Raw genomic sequence first — 11,380 nt, forward strand, 5'->3', positions numbered from 1 at the left:
CATTATCCGAGAAGAATTTTAGTAGTTTTGCAATTCGTATGTCTACGTCAATTTGTTTTTCCGCAGTTTCCTAACCGTAACGATTAGCGCAGTGATAGCTTCGAGAAGACAAAAAGATTGCAAGAACGAAATTATATGTTAAAGATACACAAACAAAAAATCGCGTTAAATAACGTAGTGCAGAAACGGCGCGGATGACTACGAAAAATGATGGTAACGAGTGAGAAGAAACGAGGTGTTAAAAGTGAGACTCGTTCGTACGTTTCCCATGCATGCTCTTACATTCATTTCACTTGCAAATTTTACGATTGATCTTCGGTGTGTCGCGGGGCGCTACGTGCTCGTCCCAGTTCCATCCTTGAAATTGGGTTTGCGCGTCACGACGGGTGTCACACGATTGTAAAATCTAAATGATGCACCGGATTAGCGAGAATCAGCTTGCCTTGTCCGTAGACGGGCAACCAGATGAGAAATATTAATTGGATGGAGCTGTCTCGCGGGTATATTTTAACCGTGCTTTACAATCGGGCAAACCGAGCAATGGTCGACGTGTTTGCGCCGTTTTGCAAGTAACGCGGCTGTCGACGAGTCCGCCTTGACTTAAAATCCACTTCCGCCAACTAGTTCACCTTAGAAAAAAGAGAAAAAAAAAAAAAAAAAAGAAAAGAAAAGAAAGAAAAGGAGAAAGGAAGAAGGAGGAGTAGAATTATCTTAAATTCCCTGCGATAATTGGGTTAAGCGCCGCTTAACCGGCCGCTTCTCCCGGATTCACCACGCTGAAGATGCACTTCTTCTTCGGTTGCATTCCTCTGAAATCCAATTTTATCCCGTCGATTCGAAAATGGAGCGCGCAATGGACCTTGTCTGGACAACCCGAGCCACGATGATTTCGCAGAAAAAGGAGTCGAATGCGGTTTTCGACTCCGGTCTGGCAACGATCGAGGCGAGGTCTAATAGAAAATTGAATGCGGTTCGATTATCCTCGGTCGGTAAGCTTCTTATCTATATAGCGAATGGGGCGGAGTGGCCCGATTCCGGAACCACCGAGAAGAAGAATGGTAGGACAAAGCGAAACCTAGCACGACCTCGATGAGAAAACCTGGGGACGAAGGTAAGTTCGTTTTTTCGTCGCAAGACCGGTATTAGGAACTTAATTTCAATCCTTGGACGTGAATTTATTGTTCGAAATGGCAAGTGGCCTACCCAGTGAGCCGATACAAGCGATGTCTCTGCTAAACGACGTCTTAATTACTTTCCTTCGCACCCTTCTATGATACGATGGCGATCAAAATGAAAAAGTGGCCGGGTGACATACAGTGACTGTAATGGTAAACTGATCCGCAAATTGGTGGCATATTTCTTTCGAATTCAGTCTGCGGCCATTGGAGGGATAAAATGCTTCTCTTTATTAAGCAGTATGCCACGAGTTCGTAAGTTTTGCACAATCCTTAGGAAAGATCGGTATTTTTCGAGTGGGCCGGCTGCTTGGAATTCACGGCCGTTTTATACAGAAGATAAAAGGGTCTGATCCGACGAAGGATCACGTCGTATTTTACCAAGATGTCTCACGCGTTTCACTCCCGTGGCTTGATCAAAGAAGATCAACTGCCGGATATCCGGGATCTCCGGGATCTTTTATAAGATCGCTGTTGTTAACTTAACGAGTTGCCTTATTTTTAATTAAATCGTCGGCGGGAGTCTCAATACCGTTGGGAGCGCGAACATTTCCGTGCTCGGAAGAAGGATCGTCGTTCTTTCTATGACGGTTCAATGTCTTTCTTTCTTTCTTTCTTCTTCTTCTTCTTCTTCTTCTTCTTCTTCTTCTTCTTTTTCCTTTCCTCCCTGTTCGTTCTGTTTAGTTGCGTCGAGTCTGACATAGGCGGTCTTATCTCATCTCATCCATCTTGCCTCCGAGCCCCTTAATCAAACGGCACTCGTACTATACGTACATAGAATAGCCTAGGTTGCCACCAGTCGTCTTCGAATCCACCACGGTCCAGATCTTACGAACATTAATGATCTTCCATCGAGCTGTCTGAAAGGGTTGTGGAAAAGCGCGGGTAAGAGCAAAGAACAAAGCGGCAAAGTAGCAAACGAGCATATAGTTATGTTTATGGGGAAGAAGAATGTATCAGTAGAAGCAAGAAACAAGACTTTAAAGCGTGTACTTATGTCGGCAAAAAAGAAAGTTTTTCTATTCCGCCTCTTTACCATGCACGGATGTTGCTTGTAGTTCTGCTCGCTACCGACTATGAAATTTCCATGAAATGGCAGGTTTATCGATACGTCGCCGATATGGATCGCGACATGAACGGCATCGTTTACGCTCGTGAAACTTTAAAACTCGGATACGTACGGAGCATCAGCGCGCGACGACTCCTAATAATCCGGCCTGGATCCTTGAGAACCAAGTAGTTGCAACTTTCTCAAGAAGATAAATATTGAATGTGTTACAGGAATCGAGTGGAAAAGTTAGGTGGTAATTGAATACAAGTATCTGGCGTGCATTACCGTGCCCGGCAATAAATCTGCAAGTTTAAACGTTGAAAATGCAGGTTTCTCGCGAACGCTGATATTTTTCCGGACTTTTTACGTTCATAGGGAAAACGCGATTGAAATTAGAAATTAGAATAAATATATCAGGCGGAACATTAATTTTTCATCATTAGCTGATCGATACCACGATATCATTCATTATGCTTTATTCTTCGGTTGAATGTAATTATTTGCTGTCAACAAAAAGCAGCCAGTTAACGAGCATTTTTATCTCTGCACGTTTTACGCGTGAAATTGAACGTTTCCGTAAAATTCTCGATACGCTCTACCGATGGAAACGGCGCACGTAATATTTGTAACGATCGCAGAGAGGCCGAGTATCCCGAGAACCTTAACGACGTGACGAGACGAGACGAGACGAGACGAGACTCTCAATTCTTCCTGTTGATAGATTGCGCCAAGTTTACCGCCTTAGCTGGCTAGTAATAAGCGCGATCATAAAATGTAACAGGCACTAAAGCGGACCGGAAGTCGTTGATCGATCGCGCTGCATCGAATCGTGGAGTTTCGCGCGACGATATCGCGTGCTGGCCCGCGATAGGCGATAGGCGATAGGCGATACACGATACGCGATACGCGATACGCGATACGCAATGAAAATTCTGGGATAGGCGTTCTCTCTGTTTGTCGGTTGTGCAATAATCAACGGTGATATATCGTGCCGCTTCGTAGCTCACATTCACCTTTGCTAGACTTTATGACGGTTTAATGAAAAATCGCGGCGATCCTTCACAAACCGCCATTGCGCGAAATTTCGCTGAAATGATTTATCAAAAACGGCCCGAAGGGATTTCTGCCACCGAAACAGGTTTTCGATCGCGAATATTTCCAAGCTTATCCAGAAAAATTTCGTCGCACGCCTACGTTCGTCGATGTTGGCGCTTTATGCCGGAACTTGTACTTGGAAAGGGCGTTCGCTGTAAGAGGTGCACGGCTTTTTTAAGTGGATTATTAAAAGAATAATTTCTTTGTTGACGAAGGCATCATAATAAAGTCGCTTTGTGTCCTTTCAAGCGGAACATCATATTCTTTTCTGTCACTACACGATGCCGGACTTTATGAGGCCGCGCTTTTCAGAGCTCGTGAACAGCTTTCCGCTTTGAAGCAATAAAAGCTGCCGTAAAAACTTTTAAATACGTTTTATTCGACCGGCCATACAGGCCATTGTTATCCTTACGCCCGTGTAGACTGGAGAACAGACAGATTCTTGAGAAACGTGTTTTTCCATTTCCTTTATGAAACTCGCCTAATTAGTCGAAGATTACGAGAACACGGACAATCGTGCTCCAATGAATCGTAATTCCCTTTCTGTTTTGTTCCGTTCGTATTTCTGTCGTTCGAAAGTTTCCTAGATGTCATTCAAAGGGATAATATCGACGGGAATTTCGTGGCGGCCGTTCGACGAAAGACAAAACGAACATAGAACGTAGAGGATTGAACGCGAGAAAAATGGCTGCTCGCAATAAGAGAATACTTCTTTGCCGTCGGTGCAAGAAAGTTTGAGAAGAAACCCGACAGAATTACGCGCTATAAATCGTTGACTATTTATTGTTTCTCGAGTAACTGCTTTGAAAGTTGGTGACGCGGCCGTGTATTCGATCGAACGCGCAACTTACATGCACCTTTTAGAACGCGGCGTTCCTTTTTCTGTTCTTTTTCTTTTTTCTCCGATGAACGATATTCAAGAGGTTTTGCACGAGAAATTTGCCGCCAAGATTAATCGCCATCGAGCGCAATCGATGAGTTATCATGTGCTTAATTCGTCCAAAATGTGCTTGCGCCACGCCGAACGACGTCCGATCCTTGCTCGTGAAATCGTGTTTATGGTTTTAATTGTCAGCTACGTACTTTGCAATGTACACGCACGAATGGAAAACATCCCAGCTCTACGTCTCTTCCCGTTTATGTTACATTTTTTTTTCCATTTTTCAGTTTCAACGCACGCGTAGTCCAAAAGGATTTTTAAATTGCTCCCAGCGAAGGGAAAATATAACTGGCAGTTTTAATGCGTATACGGGCATTTTTAATAAAGTTTCCAGCATTTCGAATCGTTTTACGAATTTCAAAATCGACGATGATTCCACTTTTTTCATCGATATCGTCACGCTTATCGAAACGCGTATCGCGTTGATGTTACAAATAGGTATTCTTTTCGCGTGAAATTTCCAATCGAAATCCGAAAGTTAATTGAAAGCAAACATTATTCCTGACAGTTTGGATGTATAAGAAGAAGTAGGTCATTACGTTTACGAAAGAACGGAAAGCATAGAGGAAACGATGGATAATTAATTGCGTGACATTGCGATTATGCGCGTGATATGTGCGATATATGTGACTCGAAGGATTCACGTTCCTCTCGACATAGATTCGAAGGATATTAACGTAGGCAAATATTATACACGTTAGACTGGCTCGTTCAAAGCGGTTCCGTTAGTTTCGGTCGAAGGGCGATTCGAAATGTTCGGAACGTCCTGTGAATTCATCCATGGCTTGGTCAAATCAACGAGTTACGTGAAAAACTCGATAACCTGCACGCCGAACGTTATGGAATCGTAGCTGGAACCTGAAATCGACGTTTCACGTTGAACAAAGGTAATGAGAATGCATTCCGTCGAGTAATCTCTCAGGGTTTTACGGGGCGAAATGAATTTCTTTAGCAGCAGACTTTGTGGTGAGCAGTCCGCTCGATCTGAAACAGACGGCAACACCTGAAACAGTGACTTCCGAAGGAAGAACATTGTCCCCTGGCGAAAAGAAAGCCGGAGTGATAGAAAGATGGCCGCGACGAACGAATTAACGTGGGTATATATTCGAGCTGGCAAGGTGGATTGATGGGCCGAAAGAAACGGTGTCGACGCGAGGCAATCGGTCGACGACGGTGAGGGGGGGGGGTGGGCAGGGGAGGGTAATACGCTCGTAAGTAGACAATGGGATTCCATTATCTCGGGCCAGGCTGCCTCGATAAATATCGTACGAAGTTAACGAGCTCGCTAACGATTTACGCGCTGCGAACAGGAAAAACGAGGCGAGACAACAGAGGCAAAAAAGCGACGCTGGAAAATAGACGCTGCTAACGAAACGTTTTCACTTGTAATTTCCTATAGGAGTGCATTAAACGAGACAACGTGAAAGGAACGAGCGAAAAAGAGAAGAGGGGAGGGATGGAGCGGCGAAGACGAAGAGACGGAAACTACGAACGGACAGAAACTGAAGCAAGCAGGGAGAAAGAGAGAACACGATTCCGTAAATAGGATCGTCGTTCGAAATAGACACCGAGGTTCGACGCAGCAAGAAATAGGGGAAAGGGGAAAGAGAGTCGGAGAACGCCGGAACAAAGGGAAGCGATGGAAAGGGATAGAGGAGAAAGGGTGAGAACGGAAAAGGACAATAAAGGAAAGGAAGAGAAACAGGGAGGGGGAGGGAGAGAAACAATCGAGAAATAAGATAAAGATGAGCTTTTGTCTTCCGTAGGAGAACAAATCTAACTTGTCCCGATGTCGAGCGGAGTTGGTGGTGGGCTTGGCCGAGCTCAGCCCTGTCCGCTCGTCGCCTTCGACTCCGTCAGCCACGGAATTTCCAACGGCTTCGGCATTGATTGCACCCCGGAGCGAATCGCATCCGCAGGCTGGGCACTGATCCCCGACGAGGCAACGGAACATCGAGGCGCAACGGTGCAATTGATGACGATGAGCATAGGCGTGCTCGTTGGCACAAGCGGAACGCGAAACGAGCCAGTTGCTGGCCGCCTACTACTACTTTCCACCGGTTTCAGATAAATTCTTGCAAATCAATTCGCCTGCCATAATTTTAATCAAGACACGCGACGCCTGCGACAAGCATAAATTGCTGCAGTCGTCGTTCTGTATATCAGTTTCTTTCGCGATGAGAAGGCGCGCGAGTACGCCAAATGGCAGGATCGTGTGTAAATTGAAGCCGCTTCTCGCCCGTGATACTTATTGTTAGTATTAATACCGTAGTAACTTAATCGATAAACGATATTGCAGTGGTCGTTGGTTTCCAGCCCGCAGAAATTCACCGTTGGCCACGGCCGTTCGAATGCCGACAATAACGATATTAACGCGACCACGGAAACCTGAAATCAATAATATTATCATAATTAATTACGGCGAATTCGCGTTGATCAACGATTCCGCTAAGAATTAATTGGAAACACCGCGAACTAGCGCTCGATCGCAGCATAAATTTCCGGTTGTGCTTTAAACGGAGCAAAATATGCTCTGTTCCGTGATCACGTATTCGCTAGTGATAATGAACAGTTGGTGAACTACAAACTATTAAACGAATCGAATAAGGTGGATAGAAGATTAAATCGATCGATTTCAAAGGAAATGGCATATACGTGGTCGTATTTTCTACCACTTTGTTTTTAAGAAGGGGGACGAAGACGACGGCGTCTTCTTTGTTCTAATTGTAAGTTTGAGGAAAGCTTCTGGGCGCCGCCATTTCGCTGTACGTACATGGAAACCGCCATTTTATGTAAACAATTCTTGTGCCTACCTTATCGATACAGGTCCGAACAACACGATAATGCCATCTTACAGTGAAATGAAAAGATCACACTTCAGGCTAGTGCTACCATCTGGTGTTAAAGGCCTCGACCGTTCCAGAGGTTCAAACGCAAACTTGTCGCACGAAGGTTCAGAAATTATCGAACTTTCGGTTTTGCTCGCGTAACACGAACCAACTCGTTTTCTACGTTTTTTCACCCGTTGGTATCACGAGACATTCCCTTTGCTGGAACAATTTTCGATCGAATATCTCGAGATTTAAAGATGCTCACTCTGAAGAATTTATACTACGTCGAAGTTTAGAGCAACTTTGTCGGTAAAGCGGCGAATAAACGATACAGACCGCCAGCTTGTACGTTTTAATTGCTTTTCCAATAAAGCGAATTAAATTCCTCGAGCATAGCGTACGGTGTACAAATAACGAAACTTGGATGTCTTTCTCCGAATCTACGTATATAGTGCAACCTGGTATGAAGTAACCGTAGCAAAACCAAACGTCCCAGTTTATCCGAGTCGCGACTCGGTTGGACCGGAACGGTCGTAACGAACGCGTGTCTCTTCAGCGTGGCGTTTGTTTCTGTTCGTTTCTCGATCGTCTGACTCGTTAAAAATACTTGCGGCGTACAGACGTATATAAATATTTCACAACGTTGAAACCAGTCAAGCACTACAAAATGATCGGCAAAGAAGCTACTTGAACGGATATTCTAGGTATAGTGTACTCGAGAGTTACCGTACAAATGTCAAAACCAGAGATCCAATAATAACGTCGGAGCCTACTTTACAAGACTCAGACCGGTTTCAGCCGACTCCGAGCGGCAACGAAGCCCTAACTCTGACCTCGAACGGTAATAGGACTCCCATTATCGAGGTCTTCCACTAGATCCAGACTTGTTCCCACTCCAGGAGCAAACATTGAAATAATGGTGTCCGCTGAAGTTTGACGTTATCGCGTCATCGACGGGACGGTAATCTAGGAAACTCGAATCGTCCTACTGAATCAAGGCGGAAAGGGAAAAAGGAACGGAAGATCCACTTCGGCTACTTCGTAATTTTTCTTGCTTGTAAAGTTACTACTGCGGAATGGTGGGTAGGGTGGGTAGCAGCCGTTAGCGTTGGCTCGGCTGCGAGCAAACACGAATAATGGACCGTCTCGGGCGAGCTGGTAAAAATGTATCCGACGCGATCGCGAGAAAAACTTTGAAAAACGAAGACTTATCCATGGCGCGAAGGTGAATCAGCCCGTAGGCGTGGAAGCGTATTCGCGCATACCGTTAAGAAGCAAGGATTTAGGAGGCTGCTTGGTCGCGTCCGCGTTCTTGAAAGCTCGAACTTTGTCAAATATATTAAAAGCTGTCTGCCAACTGGCAAGCTCGACAAAGATGTTTTCCCCCTTTTTCCTGCCTCTCTTCGTGTCGCGCCGCACATTTCACGCCTTTGTATACACGGCACCGTGGTGCTTCCATAGGCGTAAACTGTCGGCAATGCCCGCGGCAGTTTCTTTTCTTAGTCAACGAAACGATCCGCGAACGACTTTCGAAAAACTTGGAAGAACCTACACACGGCAGCTCACGTTTTCGCAATAACGTTCATTTAATGGAGAACCACCGTGATAATTAATAATCGTATGTCGTACATTCTTTCCTTTTGTTTATTAGGTATCGTGTCGTACGTCGATAGAAACCTGTTATCGCGGTGAGACCTGCTTTCGCCCTTTTCGCCTATTACCACTCGCTACTCCGTTATTCCTCGTATTTCACCGTCCCATACTCTTTCCATACTTTCTCCGCGACTGCATTGAACTCGCCTTTCTAAACGTCGACCTTTCACCGAGTCCGACCGCTCGCTCTTTTCCATCGCCGTTATTCGTGATGTACGATTCAGCCGGGCTCGTCGGGACACTCGATCCCCGTAGAGTTACTCGAATAACTCTACTTCGGGCAATTATCAGAGGCTAGCCGCTTCTCTCGCGCGATCGCGATCGCGATCGCTATCGCGTGGAAGTAGTGACTATCGCGAATTCAGAGCGAATTTCCCGTTCACGGAACCGTGCAACCAAGCGAGCGAACATCGTAACCCGCGTTAGCGTTCGAGCAAACGTGAACGGCAACTTCTCGTTTACAGATGTTGCAAAGTAGAAGCGTCCAAGTTGATGCAGTTAGCCGACGCCCTTGCCGCGTACGTGCACGAGTGAAAGCAGGTGAAAGAAGAGAGGTCGAGGACGTCGTTGGAATAGCAATGTCGGCCGTTTTTACCGATCCGTCCACGCAATGTGCTCGCTTTCTCCCTTGCAACGCGGTATCTTCGGACGCGATTCGGCCCGGTGAGTTTATATCGCGAATAGCACGGTGGCCGCTTCGAAGACATTCACCGAAGGAAATCAGCATTTCCGAGACACGTTCTTTGTCTATGGTTCGGCGCGTGATATCGCGATGTACGATAAAGGGACAACGTTAGCGAGGTGATTCGTAATAGAAACTCGTGAGAAATTATTTCGTTAACAAACGAGATTAAAGATTAAAGTTGAAATTACAGGTTGAACGTGTTGCAAGGAGGCTGTTCATTCGTGACACTTGGAACTCATTTACAGGCTGTGCAAGACGCGATAAGGCATTTTGGCGAATGTACGTTGAAGTTGCAAGGGCGACGGAGAACGCATTTAGCAGACATGCTAAACATATTCTCGTGTTTGCCGAGTATACTCGACTGAAACGCTGCTGAAACGTATAATTCCTGCTAATTAGCAATTAAAGCATCGGAACTGTAATAATCCGGGGAACGTGGAGACCGACGAACGAACAGATCGATCACCATCTAGTCGCGTCGCAACTCCCAACAGATGGCTTTCTTTCCGTCGACTTCTCCGACAATAACCGTGCCAACCGGTATACCGAGATTACCCGGCCAGCTAGTCCGTTTATCTCGTCGCAGCGACGTCGTTAGTCCTCTCGCGAGAAGCGAAGATTGATGAAGCGTGTAAGGGCGTCGGCTCGCACTCCGCTAGCTCTTTCTCGCTTGCTCGTTCCACTTCTTTCTGCCGTTCTCTCCCCTTTCTTCGATGCTGGTTTTTCTACCGATTCGTTTTACTAGCTAGCGACATTACTATCCCGAACCTCTCGTTCGACTCGCCCTCCGCCAGCTTTCCACGTCGTCGACCGGGCTCGTGGTCGTTCTTTACTTGCCACCTGTAATTTGTGGTTACTCGAGTTTGATTCCTCTCGGATCGCTTTTATCCCGGCGAACGCCATCGCGTTCATCCCCTGCCGATCGATACCGTACTTCCATGCGAAATCTATCTTTCGGCTGAAACGCGGCTTGTGAATTTTTTACGGCTCTTTCCCTCTATCACGACCCTTCACGCGCTCCCTTCATTCCGACGGCGATTACTTGGTAATCACGGGGCGACGCCTGATGGATATCTCGCGATAATTAGTCGCGTCGATTTCCAATCGCCGATCTGTCTGGACGAGCGCCATTTCGATGAAATGACATCGCAGGCAAACGAATTCTGCCGTTACTTTTTTTTTTATGAACCAGGTAGGTATATCCGATGGGAAACAGATAGGATACGTTCACGCTGTTTCACGAGCCCAGGTATTTTATCTCGATCGGATTATACCGCTTTAAAATAACTTAGCCCTGACGGCTGTTGGATGGTCGATAATCGCGGTAATCGTTAATAAAGTTGTAACCTCGTTGTCTCTGTTCTCCAGTGTTCATAACTCTGTTTGAAATTCTTTCGTTTGAAAAATTCTGCTGCGCATTTCCGGATGAACGGATGCCGAATTTCGATCGTCTGCCAATCGAATGATAATCGCGTGCGTGGTGTTGCTAAAAGGAGTTGTAAAAGGAGTTGCACGGCTTTCGTAACGCTGAATATAAGGTTGCGGCTACCCAAGCCAAAGCCCCCTATGAAATGTCCAACATGTATATACGGTGAAGGAAAATTACGTTACACGGAGCTATCGCGTACTTATCTGTCCCGATGACAGCATATAAGACATCCTATTTACTCGAAAGCCGACAATTGTGTCGCGATGTCGGGGCAAAAATATATTCAAAATGGCTGGCAATCGAATTCGGATCAAGAGGATTAGGGTTAGAGCTAGGGTTAGGGTTAGGGTTAGGGTTAGGGTTAGAGTTAGGGTTAGGGTTAGGGTTTGGTTTGGGTTTGGTTCGCGCGACATTGGCTAACGGGACAATAGACGAGCCGAAAGCTATTCCGCGATCGACCAATTGGTAATCGCGTCCAACCAAGGAGCTACGAGTCCAGATGGAGGAGAATAGGCTAGTAG

Source organism: Bombus pascuorum, chromosome 2, assembly GCF_905332965.1.
Source record: "Bombus pascuorum chromosome 2, iyBomPasc1.1, whole genome shotgun sequence".
Lineage (NCBI taxonomy): Eukaryota > Metazoa > Arthropoda > Insecta > Hymenoptera > Apidae > Bombus > Bombus pascuorum.